Here is a 23,124-nt window from a genome sequence, read left to right on the forward strand (position 1 = left end):
CTGGAATACTCGGCTCAATCCCGTACTTGGGTTTCTTGCTGAATAAGGTGGTGATGTTCTCAGGAATAACCTCACCTATAACCATAAATCCACTCCCCCGTTCTTCTCTCTGTTTTTTGTCAGATGATCGAAGGGCTTGGCTGAGAGTGTACTTCCACCAGTATTCTTTCAACCGGGTTAAGGAGCCTTTTATCTGTTGCAACTTTCTTTCTGCGAGCCATAGGGGTCTTGTAAATAACACACCACGCGCAACCAATCATTGAGCATGCGAAATCGGCGCCATAATTCAGAACAAAGGATCTTACAGATTCGTTTTTGGTGTCCCCATGACGGGGGCCTCACATTGCCGCACAGAGCACCTACCTCTTGTGGTGTGACTCCTTTCCCGATGCAGAAGCCGATGAATCTTGCGCGACACGTTGCAGTGACGATGTGACAGATGAGCGTGTTGACATTGAGATGATCGGAAGAAACACAAAAAGAAGGGCCTACTGTAAAAAAAAAATGTACTGTAAAATAGTTTGTTGTTGGGCGAGTTCGGGAACATTTAGATACATGGTTTTGCGCAATTGAAGTTGACGATATATCTGTATGTTATATCATTAAAGTTGACTATATATCTGTATGTTTTCTAAAGGTGTCCTCAATGCAGTTGTAAGTTGCGCTCGTGTTTGTTTCTCTCTCTTGTGTCCGTCTTTTTTGCGCAAAACCATGTATCCAAACGTTCACCAACTCGCCCAACAACAAACTATTTTACAGTGTTATGCGACCAGGGCCAGAAGATGAACATATGCGAAAATATTTACTAAAACCTACGACAATATATATCGTTTCGCACAAAGATATTTCAAAATATTATTTTTGAAAGAAACTTACGAGCTTAATATTTAATGTCGGATTTATGGGCATAAAAAATATATATTATACCCAAATTCTTAATTCGCTTTTTTTTTGCTTTTCACTACCGCAAGGTTTTTTTAAATTGACATTTAGAAAATATAAATTCACTCGCATTAAGATGGTAACCTGTCAATGAGAGAAAAACAAGAAAACTAAAACAACTTTTATTTTTATTTTTCTCTAGGAAGAAGATATAACCGAAAGAGGTTAAGCATCCTCTACGGGACAAATCGACATATGTCTGTGCGATGGTAAAGCAAATTATGATTGAAAGAGACAGGGTGAACATTTCGCAGGACGGTTCGAAATATGGTGATGATAAAATGTTCAGGGCGATACTCTTCAAATTGACTTTTGAGTAGGCTTGTTGTTCGGGATGTTTCTTGACAGACTCGCCTTCAGCAGAAATGTCCGATGATTGGCTTCGAAGACTCTGTCCGCGTGGGAGGCAGTTCATTTTCGACGGTCGAAGAAGGAAGGCCACTAACTGGATACCGAGAGTAAAGGGCCTTCCGCTCCTTGGCATATTTCACCCAGGAAAGTTGCACGTGTACAATACAGCCCCGTGTCTCGCAGTGTTGGAATATGGGTTCATTGACCCCTTGGAGTTTGTTACAAGGGTATCTGGTGTTTCCACAAATTAACCTCAATCGTCATGGTAAGGCCGCTCCATCTCTGGAAGTTTTGAGAAATCTCAAGTGAAAGGCTCTAATCTGCACCATTTGATTGAGGGCGGAGCTTTGCGTAGTAAGCACTGATGAGGCACCGGGTTTTATTCAACCACTGTAGGGAGATGATAGTGGACGTGATACGTTTCGTGTATCGCATACGCTGCGGATTTCTGGTCTTGTGCATGGCCGCCAGCTCATTCTGTGCTCAACGTGACGGAAAACGCTCCCGCTAATAATGAAGAACTCTACACTACGGTCTACAAAAAGTCTGTTTTTTGCCATAAGTAGGAGAAAACTCGTCGTGGAACGGTGTGTCGAGCAGTACAAATCGGGAATATGTTCGCGTTTTAAGGCCGTTACAGGGAACGTGACCATTTATTCCGAGCACTTTGAAAAGACAGAATACTCGTACTTGCTTTCAGGTAATTACAAAGCAAATAAAGAAATGCTCGAAGCATTTTAAGCGCGTCTGTGTTAGCCAGCCGTTCGTGACGAGAGCTAAGAACGCGCCGTTTTGGCCAGAGGGACCGCAATGTTGCAAATAACGCGGCACAAAAAATGTTCGGTATATTAAAATATTTATTTTTGATAGAGCAATAAATAAAACCCCTAAACACGCCGATTGTGTTAATAGGCAGTTTTTGCGTGGCGTACGACACCCCTAAACTTCGGGTGGACGTTCAGCGCACTGACGTTCAACCGGCGCTATCAACGTTCACGAGCCGCTTGATAGCCGAGTTGTGCAACTTATTAAAATAGCTTAAGTAAGTAGAAACGACGGTAAAAAAAAGAAAGGTAATCGTTTTTTTTTTTCGTGGCTCTACTGCAAAACCTCGGTGGTTTTTTTTTTGTACATTTTGATGCGTACTTTAGCTGTTCAATATCTTCTATTTCGCCGTCATCAAGCCTCTCGTAAAAGTCGGAGCTGTCAGTGTGACGTCAGAGGGCTGCACGACGAACTGAAGTTTTGGAGTGTCGTATATGTAACAAGGGGTGTAAGGACAACAACATTTTCTTCTTTTTTTAGAGTGATGAGCACGGCAACGCTCCTGGCGCGCAATACAAGTTGTGCTTCAAAGGCGCAGCGCGAGGTTGCGGTTGTAATGCTACGCCGTATAGTAGCCTGTGGTGACAAGCTTTCTATAAATAACCGTAGAGCAGTTTGATTACGTGTTGCAATACACTAAAACCGAGACGGTGAGCAGCGAGTTGTGAGGCTGTGACGCGAAGACACCAATACTGTGAACGCTGTTCTTCCAAAACTTGACGGTCACCGTTCGTGGCTCTTTTTTTAGAGCACTAAAGGCCAGGCAAAGCGCGAACATATCTTCATCACCCTCAAAAATATTCTGCCACAAACAGTAACGTGGCCAGTACCTAAAACGCGCTCGCTCACAACAAAGCTTCGCAATTTTGGGTTTCTGCAACTTTTAAATAACGGCATGCTCGTTTTCCTAACATGGATCGGCATCTCCGTCACTTGTAATATGATCCCTCCCTAATCGCTTCGCATTTGTAGACAAATAAGTCATTTTTAGCGCGCTGAGCAGCGTCAGCGATTAGGCGCGCGGGATATCCTGAAAAATCTATTTCCATCTCTTCCGCTATCTTGGAACTACCGCCCCGCCACCTATAGAACGTTGGAGTTGCGAATAACTTTGCGAGCTCGCTCATGACGTCGTCTGTGAATGGCGTGGCAGATAGCCCGAAACAGGCGATTTTCTTTCTTTTTCGAACAATGTAAGCTTATTCGTTGCTATTTTAACTTCATTCTTGCACTACCTAGACGCACCTCTGCTGTAAATCTTAGCGTGATACGTTGAGAAACCGATTTTTGCGGACTGCCCAATGTGGGATCTAAGCGTTAGTGTAATTGCACTATTTGGGATGTACTGCCTAAATACTCGAGACTTCTATAAGATACACATCACCAGGCCCTGTCCCCTCTGAATCGCAGCGATAATAGTTCCATGGGCAAGTCATCAACTCCTTAATCGCAAAATGATAAAAATCAGCAATACGCAACAGTTTAAGTTATCGCTGGTACAAAGATTTTCAAGTCTACTTTTATTTTGTAGGAATGTCTTCGAAGCACGTTCCTGTTTATCAGGATATCGACGGAGTCAGGGACTTCTCGGCATACAAGGTTGACCTCGACAACGAGGCACTCAGCTTCGTGCCCCACAATGGCGACATCGTCATGGTTTCGCCTCTAAAATGCGGCAACAACTGGCTTGAACAAATCATGCAACAAATTTTATTCAGGTAAGCAAGGTATGATGCACCGCTCTTTCTACTGGAACTAAAGCTGCCTCGGTGACTCGGCAAAGTGCCGGCCCACGAATCTGCAGATGGCTGGTTCGAGTCCCTTCTGACGTTACTGGGAGCAGATCCTATATCAAGGAAGAGCTATTGCACCAATGGAGAATGGAGGGAGCTGTGAGAAACAGAAGCGCAGCTGTGTTTTTACGAAGCTTATGGTGAGACACATCATGATTGGCGTAAACTGTTTTGTTTGTTTCTTTTGTCAAGAGGGTTAGTAAGCTTAAAGCATGCGATGTTTGATGATTTCTTGACTACTAACCACACGCCACCTTATTTATTTATTTATTTATTTGGTGATACTGCCAGCATTCTGTAGAACGCCCAGGCAGGAGGTGTACAAAACCAATATTCAAGAACAAGCGGAAGCAGTACAAACAAAGAGACAGAGCCACTACAAAACAAAGTGCAAGAGTAGGGCTTCACTAAAAGTATCTATTGATCTCAAATTTACAACACTTTCAGGAAGCCTATTCCACTCACACGTGGTTCTAGGAAAAAAGGATGCTTTAAACAAAGTGGTTCGACAAGTGTTAATTGGTGTTTGCCTCTCGTGGGCCTTGTTTCGTTAAACGAAGTGTAATCACAGAGATGCAGTCGCAAATTACCTTGTATCATATTATAAAGAAACTTCAGCCGCTCTGTTTTTCTCCGGGTTGCTAAATCACTCAATCCCGATCTTGGATACAAATCTGAAACGGATGACACAAAATCATAACGGTTGTACACAAACCGCAATGCTTTTTTTTTTGCACAATTTCTAACATATCGATTCTTTGTATGAGGATCCCATACAATACGTGCATATTCTAGCATTGGTCTTATGATGGTCTCATAAGCAGTCAGTTTCGTTTCAGGTGAACACAGGTTAATATTTCGTCTTAAAAACCAGAGCTTCCGCATTGCTTTACGAGCTATAAACTCAATGTGTGCACCCCGTGACAAATCAGAGGTAATTAAAACTCCGAGGTATTGATATTGTTTAACAGACTCGAGCGGTACTCCATTGATAGAATCTGTAAAAAGCAAAGGGTTGTTCTTCCGCGTCACGGTCAATTGAACGCACTTTTTACAGTTCAGAACCCTATTCCATTTTATGCACCATGCATGAACCAAAGATAGACAATAATTTAATTCTTCTTGATCAGACGGGTTGTTTACTTTAGCAAATAAAACATAATCGTCAGCAAAGAATCGGCTTTGTACATTGGGGTGTTGTACCTTTAAATCGTTAACAAAAATTAAAAACAAAAGCGGCCCAAAGACCGAGCCCTGGGGCACGCCCGAGAAAACGGGTGACCTCGGGGGAAAAAACAGAGTCAACACCAGAGTGTCGAACCGAAATTTTTATCGGTTCGGTTCCGGTTCGGGTTCACGGCTTTCGGTTCGGTTCCGGTTCAGTTCCGGGGAGCAAAAAATAACGGTTCAAACCGGTTCAAACCGGTTCAAACCGGTTTGAACCGCTAAATTGAGAATATATTTTCCGCGTTGTTCTGGCAATATACACTATTTACGCCGTGAAACGGTTAACTATATAGTTTCTTCGATCGTCCGTGCAATTTACTTTTGTTTTTAGGTACCAAAAATATTAAATTCAGTTATATAATTTCGACGCGAGAGTAGAAAAAAATCTACATTAACATACATAACGTCGTGTTCATACGACTCCACATCCCTTTGTTTACCAGTAACATATATTTTACCTGAATCAAAATGTTTAAGTACAAGACTAAAGAGGTGAGCTGGTTGGTACATACCTGTAAATAGATCAGCTTCATATTTAGAACTATTCTGTATTTTATTGTGCTTTCTTCGCGTTTAAGTAAAATTCTAAAGCTCAAGCTCATCTGTTTACACGGCATAAAATGTCGCAAAGTGTGATAGGTCGCCTAAAATACCCGTGATTGGTACAACTTTGTGTCGCAGTGTTAAAAATGAAATCGTGATTGTGTCGTTGAACTAAGGAATTATTACATCACATAAAATTATGAAATGAGCACCGCGGTGCTCCTGCTAATTATTGGGGCACGCCACCGCTCTAGGAATGGAAGGCTTACCGCTCGCTCTCGTTCAGGTGCTCATCCAAGCGTGGCTGCCTGTCTGGTTCTCCTGCCTGCCTGCACCAGCTACAGCTACCGGACTGACTAACGACCCTCAACGGCTTGGCTGGATGATCGACAACAGAACAGCCCTGCCATTTCTTCAACTTGAAACCATCGGAACGCCTTTCCCGCCAATCACGGAACTCAGCGCAGACCTTGGCTGGCAACACTGCTCTACTACGATAAGCCCGCGACTACTTAAACAACAAGCTCCGGACCGGCACTTCGGGCACGTCACCGCTCTAGGAATGGAAGGCTTACCGCCCGCTCTCGTTCAGGTTGGTGTAATTCACCTTGATTGTTACAGAAACGATGACCTCTTGTTAATAGCGGTGTCGTGCCCGACCCATTGGTATATGTTCATCATTGATAGCATTACTTACGCCAGTGGCTGTTGTAACCAATTACTTCTCTTATTATCCGGTGATGTAGAGACTAACCCTGGAATGACTCAGGCTCAGGAAGCCCAATTAGAATCTGTCCTGGCCATTGTACGGAGCCTTAAAGAAGGGCAAAATGAAGTTTTAAGCGAACTAAGAAAACTGAGAGAAGATCAGTCTCGTACTGAATCAGCCGTGACTGTCCTGACTAAAAGAGTAGCGAATGTGGAAGCATGCGTGTCTAGTTTGGACGAGATACGCAAAGATGCAGAAAACACAAAAATATCTTTAAAAAGCATGACAGAACAAATTCATACTTTGGAATCACGGTGTGAGGACGCGGAGAATAGAATGCGACGTTCCAATCTTGTGTTCTATGGTCACGCTGACAAACAAAATGAAACGTGGGCCCAATCAGAAAAACTGGTTCTTGACATGTGCTCTCGCAACTTGGATCTTTCGCTACAATCTAGTTTCGTAGAAAGAGCGCACAGGCTAGGTCGCTTTAACAATAATAAAACACGCCCTATCATTGTCAAGCTTTCTTCTACCAAGCATAAAGATAGCATCTTGAGCGCGTGTTACAAATTAAAAAAATACCGGTTTTGCCGTCAGCGAGGATTTTTCACCAGCAGTACGCGAGGCACGGCGAAAACTGATTGAGTTTGCGAAACAACAAGGAAAGCAGTACAAGCTGCGCTCGAACAGATCAGTCATTGATAACAAAACATTTTGCTTCGACTCTGCACAAAACAGTATATATGAAGAAAAAAAGCCATAGGAGATTTGTACACGCCGCCGCCCACCCCAGTCTTCCCGAGTACGCAGAAACACCAAGTCATGTTCGGTCGTTTTACAAATATAAGAAGTGTTTTAACAAACCGCGACGACCTATTATCACTAATTGAATCATGCACTGCCGACCTCGTCATTCTTGCAGAAACGTGGCTGAAACCCGAAATTGCTGACTCAGAAGTGTTCCCCCCCCAATATGGATTACACCTTACACAGATGCGACAGACTAACGAAGAGGGGTGGCGGTGTCCTAATCGCTATCCGATATCATATTAGTGCGTCACAAGTTAACGTTCCAGGTAACCTCGAGATGGTATGGCTTCAACTTCACTCTCAGTGTTCCGATATCTTGATTGGTGTATGTTACAGAGCACCCGATCATCACGCTAGTTTCATTAGCGAACTTCAGGACTCCCTCTCGTCCATCTTTAGTACCCTTAAACCAAATGCGGCGGTCATCCTCTTTGGCGACTTCAACTTTCCGAATATTGATTGGAACTCCCTTTCATCAGGTCATCAGTTTGAAAATGAGTTCATCGACCTAGCTCTTACGTTTAACCTCTCCCAAATGATAACTAAACCAACAAGAGTTAGCCATCACTCTAGCAACATTCTTGACCTGTGCCTTACTACTAACCCCTCACATGTGAATAACGTCACTCATCTTCCCGCTATTAGTGACCACAATGTTATACACTTAAACCTGCAGTTTGACGTCGTCATCAGATCATGCCATTATAAATTTATTAAAGACTACAATAAAGCTGACTATGATACAATTAATAGAAATCTTCAACAGTTTTATGATACTTTTCATATCAACTTTTATCAAAGAACAGTTGAGGAAAATTGGAATCTCTTTAAAAACAAGGTAACAACTCTGACTGACATGTACGTTCCAACCATCAGAATTAAAACAAACAATGCAAAGCCTTGGTACAACAAGAAAATCTCCAAATTAAGTGCTCGGAAGAAACGACATTTCAAGCAAGCTAAAAAAAAGGACAATACTATTGCATGGGATAATTACAACGCGTCTGCTAAGGAATATAAAAGAGAAGTGAAAAATGCAAAGAACAAATTAAGTTCGACCTTCCTAAACATTTTGAAGAATAAGCCTAATAAGTTCTGGGAGATCATTCATCCTAAAGAGCATAAATCCATCCACCTGACTAATATGAATGGAACTCCCGCGTCTGATAGCGAAAGCGCCTCACTAATAAATACCTACTTTAGCTCAGTATTTACACTAGAAAACTGTGACAATATTCCTCTCCTAAATCACCTTTCTCATTCTGCTATGCCTTCAATCGAAATAACATATTTGGGTATCGTGAAAGCGATAGAAAATCTCAAAAATTCTGCCAGCTCCGGTGATGACCAAATAAATTCTAAATTGCTGAAAAACACAAAACATATCTCATCCCAATTTTTAACCCTTAATTTTCAACAGTCACTTGATGTCGGCAAGCTTCCGTCTGATTTGAAAATCGGTAGAGTCATCCCTATTTTTAAAAGTGGGGATCGTAATGTTGTATCGAACTATCGCCCAATATCTCTCACCAGCATCTCATGTAAATTACTAGAGCACGTTATTTTCTCTTCTATCATAAAATATCTGGAAAATTACGATCTGCTTTTTAAAAATGAGCATGGTTTTCGTAAGACATATTCGTGTGATACCCAGCTAATGCATTTCATTCATGACCTTCACAGTAACTTTGACAAGAGATTACAGACCGATGTCATTTTCATAGGCTTTTCTAAAGCACTCGATAAAGTTCCCCACCAACGTCAGCTACAAAAACTAACCCAACTGCGTATTCATAATTCAGTAATCACTTGGATCAAAAATTTCCTATCCGATCGTACACAATATACTGTTGTAAACCAGTCCCGTTCGCCTCTTTCTCGTGTAACGTCCGGCGTACCCCAAGGTAGTGTTCTTGGCCCCTTGCTGTTTTTAATCTACGTTAACGACCTTCCTGCTAACCTAACATCTGAAATTCGCCTCTTTGCTGACGATTGTGCTTTATACAGACCGATAAGTAATAATAATGATCACCTACTCTTACAGGCTGACTTACTAATAATAGAAGAATGGTGTCAGACATGGCAAATGACAGTTAATGTAAATAAAACGAAACTAGTCTTTCACCAGATCACAGTCCCCATCACTCTTTTCATATCAACTCAGCGACACAATAATTGACCCCTGTACATCTTATAAATACCTCGGCGTTCATTTAACTTGTGATCTATCTTGGGCAACTCACATTAATTTTATTTTATCTACGGCTAATTCATCATTAGGATATCTTCGGCGCAACCTCAAACTGGCCTCACCTGAAATTAGACAATTATCATACATAACATTTGTTAGATCTCGTCTAGAGTATGCGTCTTCTGTATGGTCCCCATGGCAGCATTACCTAGTTATGAAGTTAGAGGCAATTCAAAACCGAGCTTTAAGGTTAATTTTCTCAGACTACTCTCGTTTCACTAGCGTAACAGGCCTAAGAAGCAAAGCTAACCTTCACACACTCTCATTTAGGCGCGCTCTTTCTCGACTAGCCCTGTTTCATAAATTATACTATAACAATGGCTCTATTAGAGCATCCCTCTTCCTTCCACCCCACAGCATATCTCTCCGCCATGATAACTCCCGCAAAGTTCGCCCGATTTTTAGTTCAACTATATCATTTTATAATTCCTATCTGCCCATGACAATCAAGGACCGGAATAAATTACCCGATAGTGTTGTAACCGAGACTAACTCCGATAGATTTGCCGAAGAACTGATCAATTACCTGGAACTTACAAACATGTCTATCTGCTAATTTTTTTCTTCCTTTTTACAGTTCACAGTGCATACCGTTAAAATATTAATAATATTGTGTAATGTTGATGACTACTTGTATTTTGTTCTTTGATTCGTCTGTATTGCTGACTTCCTCTCTGTAAGTGTTAATTTATTTTAAACTATGATTATTAGTGTGTTATTGACCCCCCTTGTATAATGCCCTAACGGGCCCTCAAGGAATAATAGATGAAATGAAATGAAATGAAATAAGGTTTACGAAATACACTTCACAATATATATGTATATGATGACGACACAACTGAGCTAAAAGCAATGAAACTTTCAAAATGTAACAAAAGTTTTAGGATAATTCCTTTCAGTCTATTTTTTATAGAAACACCGAGCGGCAATCCAAATGCTTGTTGTTCTAACCAAACATTGTTTACAGTCAGCACTGCATGCCTGCCACTAATCATGCAGCGAGAAGTAATCGCAATTTTTCACTCTAATCTATACACACCTTCGCACTCAGATCGAATCTGGCCCAAAATAGCGCTTGCCCAATTGAATATTTTCTTATGCAGAATAAGCTGGCATAGCCCGGTTGTTGAGGTTTGTTCATCAAAAGATGCCGGTCAATTTAATTTGCAAATGAGCATCACCTTTGCTAACTGATGATTTTATCTCGACAGCGTTAAAAAGCTCATGTCGCAGAAAAGCCGATGTCAATGGCGTGACTGGAAAATCTTGATTGGTCGATAGGTTCAGACCTCAGAGCTACATACCCTCGCGCAATAACTTCAACCAACCCACAATGCTCACGTGAAACGTGACATCCCGCGTGGAATGAGAGTGATTAAAACATGACATGTAATGCGAATTAAAGGTCGCCGTATGTCTGAAATGATTTCAGTTTTGAAAGTAATTATTTTGCCTTAAAGAAAAAAAATAAAGAATTTTAGGCGGGATTCGAACCCACGACCCTTTATGTTGCGAGTGAGACGTTTTTCACTAGGAACGGCGTGAGCGTCTGGTACGACAAAAACGTGTTTTTTGGTAAGAGCGTTTTCGCGAGCAAAGTAGCTTCCGGAGTCACGCTTTTTGGTCTGCGCCAACGATGCTGGGAACAGGAACCTTTACAACAGAGTATGTTTTTTTTAAACTCCCCCCTCCCCACCCCCCCTTCCCCACACACACGCACTTCTTTATACAGCGGAGCTGTTAAGGGCTAGTTTCTCAAGTGTCGTGTCCGTCAGCAAACAAATGATGACACTAAACTCTGGACAGCTACCGCCATCTATAAATGACAACGGCAACCAGACAACCGGCTTGCCGGTTGTCTGGTTGCCGCCGTCGCGCGTAGATGGCGGCAACCCCTGCAGCCTTTACACTCTGGCTTGCCCACTTGGGGCCGGCCATTACTTCATTCCCAGCACAGTACAGCTTCGCTGGTCTTCCTTCTTCACCAGAGTGGAAAGGCTGAAAGTATTCCTGAGGAATTGCCTCCTCCGTTGGTGTGTGTTCAATCGACAATTTTATTTGACACTTGTTAACCTCAACCCTTCATTGCTTTTATTTTGCACCCCGTGAAGTTTAAATGCGTCATAAAACGACTTCGGGTTGGAATGTTCATGACTTTTCCGAGGCGTACTGGTCCCCTGGCCCAAGTATACTCGCACAGGCCGCCACTAATTCAGAATCTTCTTTGTTGCGGTGAAATTGCGAGGATAAAATAAGTGTATACCTTTTAGTTTTGCCTTCGCAAAGATTGATGACGTAACTGCGGGATCGAAACCACCCGTCTGACGACATTCGAGCACGGCTCATAGATTGGACACGAAAACTGCGTGAGCACCCGACTTCGGCTCGTAACAGTCAATGCATTGGCAGACGCTTGGGTAGTGACTCGTGTCCAACCACTGTGGTAATGAGAATAGTCGAACTCTAACAATGCCTGGTGCTGAGCACGCGTTTTCCCCTTTCCAACCCCAGCGCGGGGGTATGATTAACGTTGTTGTCATAAGATAGGCGCCAGGCCACGTGGCCGCTTCTGGCTCCGAGTTGAGGGGATGAACGATGCTCATATTTCTCGAATTTCTCGGGGACTGCGATTACCTAGAAAAAAAAACAAAAAAACAAGGCCACGTTCAATCAGTTATTAACGTTAGGGAATGATCCTGAGTAGAATTTAGTGATGCATAGAAATATTTTTATAGCTCTTTTAAGCAAAGTACAGAGGGAGTCGAAACTTGGGCAATAACTTGAGAACGACGCTCGTGTGAGACTTAGAGCGACTGCCAACGTTCGGCTGTCTCTCTGAGGTCACTAAAATATCCTTCTTTTAGTATTCATTCCGTACACACGTGTACATCTATGTAATGTCATATATAAGAGGAACGTGTCGTCCGGTTTTGTCCTCTATGTTACTCTCCACAAACACCGTAACTTAACCAGCACGCTCCATTTCCACGAGCGCATTTAGTAATTTCAGTACTTCTATTCTCAGGGACATCTTTCGGACGCAGTTCAGCAACAACGAAAAAATATTTGGGTGCCTCAATAATGTAAAATGGGTCTTGCAACATTTTTTTCTTGTACTTTCAGTAAATAGTTTTAAGAAATAACCCCTAGCGTTGATAGCTTGCGGAAACATCCATTAGTTTTACCCTAATAGAAGATGCAGAAAAAATAAAGGAAAGAGACAGCTGTCGATATCGCCTCAACTCGCAATTTAAACAAGCGGCCACGTGATCTGATACCGCCAGTGTTCATCACAGTCATGCCCTAGGCTGCAAGGGTTTGCAAAGCAAAAGCTTGGGCTGAGCTTCAGATATTGTTAGTGTTGGGCTATTGATTATCATATCTAATTGACATGAGCCGTTACCTGAATGTTTGGCCATGCTGATCGTCATGAACCCGAGCACTCGACTAGGGGTTATGAAAATCGCTTACGTCACGGTGTCACGTGACTCTCGGTGCGAAATCGTGATGTCATGTTACGTCATGCTGTCAACAAGGTTAATACATCTAGTGACTTCCTCAAATCGAGCTGACGCAGTGATCCACGTGACGTCACGAGGTCACATGACAACATGTATTGACACCATGACATTACCTGACAACGTGACACATGATTAATCATAGTGCCATGAAAACCCACAACTTACTATACTTTTCAATTCTGTATATGACGATTTGATCCATGGATAGAAATACAGCCGCAAATTTTTTATTCCCATATGTTCATTTTGTGATACTAACAAAAAATATTACCTTGAACCGTTTTGAACCGGTTACTGTTATATTTTTTTCGGTTCGGTTCCGGTTCAGTTCCAAGACGGCGGCGAAGATTTCGGTTCGGTTCAGTTCCGGTTCGGCTAAAAATAACGGTTCTGTTCCGGTTTTCGGTTCGGTTCGGTTCCGGTTCGACACCCTCTTCAACACTAACACACTGCGCACGGTTAGTAAGATAGGAATCGAGCCATCGTAATATGTTCTCGTTACTGATGATGAAGCGTAACATATGGAGTAGTTTGTCATGGGAGACGCGATCGAATGCTTTCGCAAAATCTAAAAAGATAAGATCTGTCTGTCCGCCGATATCAATGACAGCCGCAAGTTCATGTATCGTATGAACAAGTTGTGTTACAGTGGAAAAACCCCGTCTGAATCCATGCTGTTCGTCCTGAAAAAACATACTGTCCTCAAAAAATGTTATAAGATGTTTGAATACGAAGTGTTCAAGAACTTTACTGGCTGTACACAAAAGTGAAACAGGTCTGTAGTTTTCGACGCATTGAGTCACCCGATTTAAATACTGGTATCTCCCTAGCCTTTTTCCATTCATCAGGCACGTCTCCCGTATTGAGACTGTGGCAATAAATCAAATGCAAAAATTTTGCCGACCATTCAGCATATCTAAACAAAAAAACATTCGGAATGTCGTCAGGACCGTGGCTCTTCCTAACGTCAAGGTTAAGGAGGGCCGCAAAAACTCCCTCTTCAGTAATGCTGATGTCCGTAATCGCTATTCTAGAACTCTCATTACTTGGAACTATTCCCATTTCCACAGTAAATATAGACGTGAAGTACTCGCCGAAAGCATTTGAAATTAACTGTTTGTTATTTCTTAGGATATTGCACAGTCTCATGTCCGAGAAAGAACATTTCTTTCGTTTCAAAAACCTCCAAAACTTTCGGGGATCACTAAGCAGATAGTTATGCAAGGTGACGTTAAAAAAAACGGTCTTATCATTTTTAACAGACGACCTCATCTGTCTGCGCAAAAACGGTAAAGACGAAATGTTATTCCCGTTATCAAATTTACGAACTCGCCGTATTTTACGCTTCAAATGTAGAATGTCACGTGTAATCCATGGGTTGAACTTTTTCACTCTCCTAATACGCAATGGAACAAACTTCTGAATGCAGTGCTGAACTGCACCCCTAAACCGTAACCACAATTCATTGGTAGTACTTGTAACAGGATCATACATATTGTAAAAAAGCGAATAACTTTCCTGCAGAACGTCTAAAATATCGACATCATCTGCATTGTTAAAGTCACGGTACCGCTTAATGTTGATAGTAGTTGATAACTGACAAGCCAACGTTAGAGTGCATACTACTAAATAGTGATCAGAGATACCTTCGACTATTTCGCACTGGGCACCTTGTAGAGGCAATCTTAGAGGAAACAAAAACCATGTCAAAAAGGCTTTCACTGGCATTGGTAACACGTGTCGAACTACGAACGACTTGAGTCATATTCATGAAAAAACAATGTCAACCAACAAATGAGAGTGCTGACACTCCCGCCGTAGTTGCATATGATCCCAATCAATATGTGGCAAATTAAGGTCACCGCTAGTATAACATGAGTGTAACGATGGTAAGATGCAGATATAAAGTCTTGTAGTGCCAGCAGGTGTGAAACGTCGGCATGAGGCGGCCGATAAAAAGCACCTACAAAGATTGACGTCGTTGAAAAAAGAAGTTTAGCCAAATCATTTCAGCATCGAAGGTACAGCTCACAATAGAGCATGATATGCTATCTTTCACAGCGATAGCCACACCCCCGCCTCTCGAACAACGATCTTTTCGAAAAATTTTGTAACCAGCAGTAAACACTTCATCATTCGTCACTTGCTCATTAAGCCAAGTCTGTGTGACGACGACCACTTCTGGTTCGTATTTCAGAAAAACGGCCTCTAGCGCCGTGGCTTTCTTTAGCAGACTACGAGCATTCAAATTTAGGAGCCTAAAGGGGAGGATGCTTCATTTGACTGCGGAGGCATACTATCACGGCCTGGGGTGTCACTGTTCGGTTTTAGAATGCCAATAAATGGCCTGAACAACGAGCCTGCGGGCCACAACTCAGCATTTAGAATGTTATCGAAATCATTTTCACCTACTGACACATGAAAGGAAGAGTAGCTCTCGTGCTTCGTGGTTAACTTCGTACAAACAGAGAACTGTGGACGAACTGCACTGCTCACAATGTCAGCAACGTCGTCACATGTAGTCGACGGATGCAGACGTGAAACAAAGAGTGCTCGACGCCTAGGAGGCCTAGGAGCGGCAGACAGCTTACTGTTTGCGCCAGTTCCCACAGAAGGCTGAGGCCTGCGCTTGCGTTGAACGGTAATGAAGCCATCGGAGCCGTTTTGGTTGCCCTGTGCAGCCGGGCCGAGCGAAGTTACAGCGGAATCGTTGTCTTGCAGATGTGGTTCATTCGGCTGTCCGGAAGACGGCAAAGCACCTGAGTGACCGTTCACCGATGCGGCCGTTGCCCCTCGCGCGAGCACGGGGGTTGTCTTTGCGATTATCTCGCCGACGGAATTGTCGGCGTTGCTTTGCAGAGTTGCTGCGTAGGAAGGCCAGGCTGGTTTCTGCAGCAGACTGTTTCGCAGTAATTCCGTGTTCTTGGCAAGATGCACTCGGAGAGACTCGTTCTCGCTCTTCAGAGAGCGTACGTCGGTTGTAAGAGGGTCCATTTTTCGGCACAGAAGTCGTACCAGTTGTCGTAGCTCGAGTTGTTCGTACGATGTGGGTTCTTGCTGCATCTCCTGCGGCGTCCCGTTGGTCACAGCCGAGTCCTTACTTGGGGTGTCGGTCTCGAGGACACTTTCCGGGCCGTGCCGCTTCGTACAAGCGGAACACTTGGACGTGCTGACTCCCTTAGCAACAAGGAGATCGTAGTCTTCATTCCTGACTCCAACACATAAGCAGTGAAACGTCCGTGAGCAAGGACCAGAGCAGACGATGAACGGCTGGCGCCTGAAGGGGGCGGAGCAGGACTCGCACACGTCCTTCCCGTGCGCCATCATGCGCAGCAATGATGGCGCACGGAAAGGACGTGCGAAAGGAAATATGTAGAGGCCAGTCCGTCAACGAACTAACGGAGTACTACGAACGTACGCCATACATCGAAATGTATGGCGTACGTACTTCAAAGGTACGGGCCCTTTGAAGGACATGCACCTTCCTCGCTTTTTCATGACTCACTTAACTTACGAACGCCAGCCCATGAACCCCAAGTACATGTACTTGACCAGGAACCCCCTGGACGTGTGCGTTTCCTTCTACCACTTCACTCGCTCCGTGGCGGTGTACAGATTCAGGGATGGAACGTTCGACGATTTCTTTGAGCTCTCCGTGACAGGCCAGAACGATCGTTGGGACTTCTTTAATCACTTGATGTCCTGGTACGCTCGTAAGGATGGCGCTAAAGTCTTCTTTGTCTCCTATGAGGAACTCAAGAGGAACTTCGGAGACACTGTCTTGAAACTTGCTCGTTTTCTGGGAGAAGAGTACGCCAAGGCGCTGGAGTCGAAAGATTTCTTCCAAAAGGTTGTTTAACAGAGCAGCCTTTCCTTCATGTCCCAGTTTGTGATGTTTACGGAAGAGAAAATGAGAAAATTGGTTGAAAAAGGCGATAAGGACATGTTAGAGGCCGCAAACAGGTTTGCCTATGTTGGTTCTGAAGGATTTACAAAAGTGTACTCGTTTGTAAAGGAATGGTAGGCGATTGGGAAACGCCCTTCAAGCAAGAACACCTGGAGCAACTGTGCCTTAGAATACACGAGAAGAATGTGGCCCCTGCCCTTAAAGGAGCGATGCAACAATTTTTGTACTGTGCACAAATACCGCTTAAAACGGATCCCTAACGTTAATGACCTATGAAACACGCGTTCGTTTTTCACCCCACGCAATAGAAGTTCCAGAAAAAATTTAAGAAAAACGGGCAGCGTTCACCCCCTCAACTCGCAGCCAGAACAAGCGGCCACGTGATCTGGAGCCGATTATATGCCGCCAGTGTTGATCATAGCCACGCGCTGGGGTTGGCAAAGCGCAGGACACGCGCTGAGTTCCAGACATTGTTATGGCTCGGCTGTTGTCGTCGTTGCAGCGATTGGACACGGGTCACAACCCGAATACTTCTCGAGCTAGCAATTGTCACGAGCCCAAGTCGAGTGCCCACGCAATGCTCGGGTCCAATCCATGAACCGCATTCAAATATCGTCACTTGGGTGTACTGCGATCCCCGAGTTACGTCATCAAATTTTGCAAAGGAGAGATTGAATGAAAATTATCGCTTTTGTCCTTGAAATTACACCGCAACAAAGGGGTTTCTTGGCCAATGGCGTTGCGTGTGAGTATCCTGGAGTCCCAGGTGTGCCAGTAAGCTCGTGTAGAGAGAAAAACATTCCAATTGAATATCGTTGCACAGCTCCTTTAAGGCTCTGTGGTGCTCCGAGGACTTGGGAGGAGTCGTTTAGATTTTCCGCTTTTTAAGAAAGCATCAGGCTGTATCAATGGCTAAGACTGGCTTCGACATTATTCCCGATAATTTTTACAGAATTAAGCACCTTTCTAGGTGTGTCGCCAACGTTGCTGTTGCTTTTTGAAATGATGCTTGCAATATTGAGGTTTATGAACAGAAGCATTTGAGTGAGTTACCTCGGGATACAAATTTGAGTCACCCGGACGTTTGTGCTTCGTATGCTTCTGCCAATTAATATTCAATTTAATTAGGTGCTCCGGTGTGTCTATTTCGGATTTCTACGACGAACACTCAAAGATAATCAAACTCTGCCTTGTGAATCCGGGACCTCAAGGCCTATTTATCTTCTCAGTACGCATTATTTTTAAATATACGTTGACTTCATTGCGAAAGGTGGTAATCAGATTTAATAAAGCAAAAACATGCTTCTGTAAATGGATCAAAATTGAATCAATATTTTTAGGCCACGTCATGGTATACTATTTGTTTCCCTTAAGTCGCCTACTTGTTCTTTGTCTTAAAGCAAATAACAGAAGTTCCTCAAACAATAGACCTTTTGCAAAGTTCGTAGAAGGCCGCGCGCCAAAACGGGCAACAAATTACAGGGAAAGTTTTAAACGCCTTCAAGTTAGCAAGGCCGCAGAGCTAGAGTTTTTGCGTCATATTGTCACGGATGAGAGTAACGCTCAAGCGCGCTATCTTTTCGGTCAGCTGCGCTCGCGGCATTAATGCCGCGAGCGCAGCTGACCGAAAAGACAGCGCGCCCGTGGCCTAACGGTTATTGCACTTGCCTTTCTCGTAGAAGGCCAGGGTTCGATTCCTGGGACCGACGCATCTTTTCGTTTATTCCTGCAGACGAGTGTTCTGGTAAATTCGAGAATCCTGTTGCTTGTTCGAGGTCTGAATGGTTCTACGCGTCGAACTTTCTACGCCGATTATTCCAGATGCCCACGCATGTAGTTCATAAGGGGCTCCACGTGGCGAGCCACAGGCAGTCTCGCCCCAGCGCTCGGTCCTGCGGTTTCGCCGACATCGACGCCTGCGACGCTCTCCTGCTTTCTTTTGTTTCCTTTTGCTTTTATTAATTTGGGCACAAGTTCGTCCCATTAAACGTTTAGTTTGCTTCAGTTTTCTTCGCCTCATCACTTGTCATTCATGACATTTTTGGGGGAGGTGCTGGGTAGTGCATTCTGTGCCCCTTAAGCGTATCTCCGCCAAAGACATCCCGGCCAAGCGACGGGCTCAGCCCCGGAAGGCTACCCTTCGTCGAAGACGCCGAAGCCCGAAGGAGCCGTCGTACCAGAGGTCAGTCCCCCGAACTTGGTCTCTTGCCCGAGCAACGGAAGAAAAAGACCCCGACCATGACCACCCCGCCAGTCGTCGTCCTGCCCGTCGCTGCGCGGACACCTGCTCCCTTCCTTGGCGAGATCTTCGAGGACGTCGAAGACTGGATCAACCGGTACGAACGCGTGGCTCGCCACAACGGGTGGAGTGACGAACAGCGCCTGCAAAACCTCTATTTCTCGCTTGAAGGAACTGCAAGGCGCTGGTTCGAAAACCACGAAGCTTCGTTGACCTCGTGGGATCTTTGCAAGAACGAGCTCACCCGAACATTCGCCAATCAACACCGAAGGGAGAGGGCCGAAGACCTGCTGCAATCAAGGACCCGGGGCCCCAATGAAAGCGTCACGAGCTTTGTGGAAGACGTGCTTCGCCAGAGCTCCCGCGCCGACCCTCAGGCCACCGAGGGAAAGAAATTGCGCATTTTGATGCGTGGCGTGAAGGACGACATCTTCGGAGGCCTCGTCCGTAACCCGCCGACCACCGTCGAAGCGTTCGTCACGGAGGCGACCAACATCGGGCGCGCGCTTCAGGCGCGCGCTTCCCACTACCACCGGCATCCAGGCGTCGCTGCACCCAAGCTTCTTAACGGCGAGAACACTCCGGGTACGCCGGACATCCGGGAAATTATCCGGGAGGTCGTCCGGGAAGAACTGCGAAGGTTGCTGCCAACCGCCAGTCGTCCGCCAACCCTTTCCATCGCCGAGGCTGTCCGAGAAGAAGAGCATCGGGTGCTCCAACCAGAGGTTCCCGTCACCACGGTGGCACCGGACGAACCAACGTTGAGCTACGCCGCCATGGTCCGACGCCCGCCGCAAGCTCCCCGCCAAGCCACGGCGCCACCCCGAAAAGATGCCCCAGCGCCGCAGTACCCCCGACGACAGGAAGGTCAGGCGCACGTTCGCCCAGAGCAACCGACGCCGAGGAAGACAGATGTTTGGAGGACGGCCGACCGACACCCGCTGTGCTATCACTGCGGGGAAGCCAACCACATTTACCGTCGATGCCCCTACAGACAACTGGGGCTGCGCGGGTTCCACCCGAACGACCCGCGCCCAAGGTACGACGAACGCCCTCGCGACATCGAGGAGTACCTCCGACGCTTGGCCTTCCCAGTGTCGTCTCTCCGCCGTGAGGCCTGCTCCCCATCGCCACGACGTTCAGCGTCCCCAGCGCCACCACCCCGCCGAGAGAGCCTGTCTCCCCTGCGTCGCCGGGAAAACTGAGTGCGGCAATGCCTGGAGGTGACGTTGCCGAAAACGACGGAAGCAAACAGCCTCCAAGAACGCCGGAGCGCTCCCACTCTCCCGACGCCCCGCATCGTACCGACACCCGCGCAACGGTGTCCAACAGCCTAATTAAACGTTGTTATCGACGGCCTCGACGCATCAGCACTCGTGGACACCGGGGCAGACTACTCAGTATTGAGTGGGAGGCTCTCTCGCCACCATCGAAAAGTCACGACGCCGTGGGATGGACCGCAGATATGAACCGCCGGAGGACACCTCATCACGCCGGTCGGAAGGTGCACCACTCGCGTCGAAATTCACGGCAAGATGTGTCCTGTGAAATTCGTCATTCTACAAGACTGTTCCAGAGACGTAATTCTCGGCATGAACTTTTTGTGGGAATATGGCGCCGTCATCGACCTTGTAGAAAACAGATTGACGCTGCGGACACCCGTTCCGCCTTCAGAGAAGCTCCAAACTGCGTCAGCCGCCGTCCGAGTCGCTGCCGACCACGTGAATCTGCCGCCGTAGCTGCATCGGTCACAACGTACCCGTCGTGACCGATGCAGCTACCCGTGGCGAAGTTCTTCTGGAAGGTAACCTCCAGTTTCTCCTGGGAAGAGGAATAGGCGTCGCAAGAGTAGTAGCTGAACTTCAGGATGGGCGCACTGTGGTCCTCGTGACGAATTTCCGACAAGAAACGAAACACCTCACTAAAGGTGCAGCTGTGGGCCATGTCGAAGAAATCCGAAACTCCGCCGAAGTCGCTGCGATTGTTGAAGAATCATCGCCCGCTCAGCAAGACTTTACGTCGCCAGTGCAGCTCGACATTGACCCTAAGCTTCCGGACCTAAGACGACAGCAGCTGAGTGACCTCCTCACCGAATACCGCGACTGCTTTGCGACGTCGTCGAAGGTGCGCCAAACTGCCGTTGCCAAGCACTGAATCATTACCGAGGACGACGCGCGCCTTGTGCATCGATCGCCGTACATAGTCTCCTTTAAAGAAAGGGAGGTGATCCAGGAGCAAGTCCAAGAGATGCCAAACGACGACATAATCCAGCCCTCAAGCAGTCCTTGGGCCTCTCCAGTCGTACTGGTTAAGAATAAGGACGGAACGCTTCGGTTCTGCGTGGACTACCAGCAGCTGAACGCGGTGACGAAGAAAGACGTCTACCCACTCCCCCACATCGACGACACGTTAGACCGGACGCCACTCTCGACACTTCTCATCGATGGACCTGAAGAGCGGCTACTGGCAGGTCGAAATCGACGAACGGGACCGAGAGAAGACAGCTTTCGTCACGCCGGATGGGCTGTACGAATTCAAAGTAATGCCCTTCGGACTATGCACGGCGCCAGCAACTTTCCAGCGTGTTGTGGACACCGTACTGGCAGGACTGAAGTGCCAGAGCTGCTTGGTCTGCCTCGATGACGTTGTAGTGTTTTCAAGTGACTTCGACGAGCACTTGAGACGGCTCCGAGCTGTTCTTCAAGCCAGTCAGACCGCCGGACTCACACTCAAGCCGTCAAAGTGCCGGTTCGCCTATGACGAACTGAAGTTCCTAGGCCACGTGGTTAGTAACGAAGGCGTCCGCCCAGACCCCGAGAAGACTCGCGCCGTCGCGGCATTTCCAGCGACGACAGACAAGAAGGCAGTGCGACGATTCCTTGAACTTTGTACCTATTATCGACGCTTCGTTCGGGATTTCACAAGGATTTCCGCACCACTTACAAATCTCACGAAGAACGTGGAGAAGTTCGAATGGGCCGAGGAGCAGCAGCAGGCATTCGACGAGCTGAAACGACGACTCCAGACTCCTCCTGTGCTTGGACATTTCGATCAGGATGCAGAAACAGAAATTCACACGGACGCAAGTAACGCGGGACTGGGCGCAGTACTAGTTCAAGTACAAGAGGGTACCGAGCGAGTCATCGCCTGCGCAAGTCGGACACTGTCCAAGGCAGAGAGAAATTACTCTACGACTGAGAAAGAATGCCTTGCGGTCGTCTGGGCAATCACGAAGTTTCGTCCGTACTTGTACGGAAGCCCGTTCCGCGTAGTCACGGACCACCACTCGCTCTGCTGGCTTGCGAACCTCGAGGACCCGTCAGGACGCCTCGCTCGATGGAGCCTCCGGCTACAAGAGTTCAACATGACTGTGGTTTACAAGTCAGGACGCAAGCACAGCGACGCTGACTGCCTGTCCAGGGCCCCTGTCGAAACACCTTCCGGCAGCAGCGACGACGATGATGACGAGTGCTTCCTAGGGGCAGTGAACACCGATGACATGGCACGACGTCACCGAGACGATCCGGAGCTGCGCGCCTTAATCGAGCGCCTGGAAGGGCGCGGCAGTACCGTGCCCCGTGTTTTCTCACGAGCCCTGCCGACCTTCGCCACTCGACAAGGTGTACTCTATAAAGAGAACTTCGGGGACAACAACTCGCCGTGGCTTCTGGTAATCCCGACCGACCTTCGAGGGGAGATCTTTCAAGCATGTCACGACGACCCGACGTCCGGACACCTTGGATACAGCCGGACACTGGCCCGTATTTGTGAAAAGTATTACTGGCCTAAGCTCCCCAAAACCGTCCACCTTTACACCCGATCCTGTCACGAGTGCCAGCGACGCAAGAAACCGCCGACGAAGCCGGCAGGTCTCCTGCAGCCAATTCCTCCGCCAACAGTACCGTTCCAGCAGATCGGAATGGATCTACTTGGTCCTTTTCCGCCGTCGACCCTGGGAAACCGTTGGATAATCGTCGCCACAGATTATCTCACGCGGTACGCA

General features: G+C 46.3%; 1 pseudogene; it reads left to right on the forward strand.

Moving 5' to 3' along the window:
- The first annotated feature begins 3,651 nt into the window (after nt 1-3,651).
- On the forward strand, nt 3,652-17,754 carry LOC120851068 (annotated as a pseudogene).
- Nucleotides 17,755-23,124: the final 5,370 nt, after the last annotated feature.

Source organism: Ixodes scapularis, unplaced genomic scaffold, assembly GCF_016920785.2.
Source record: "Ixodes scapularis isolate PalLabHiFi unplaced genomic scaffold, ASM1692078v2 PGA_scaffold0__279_contigs__length_252992795, whole genome shotgun sequence".
NCBI lineage: Eukaryota > Metazoa > Arthropoda > Arachnida > Ixodida > Ixodidae > Ixodes > Ixodes scapularis.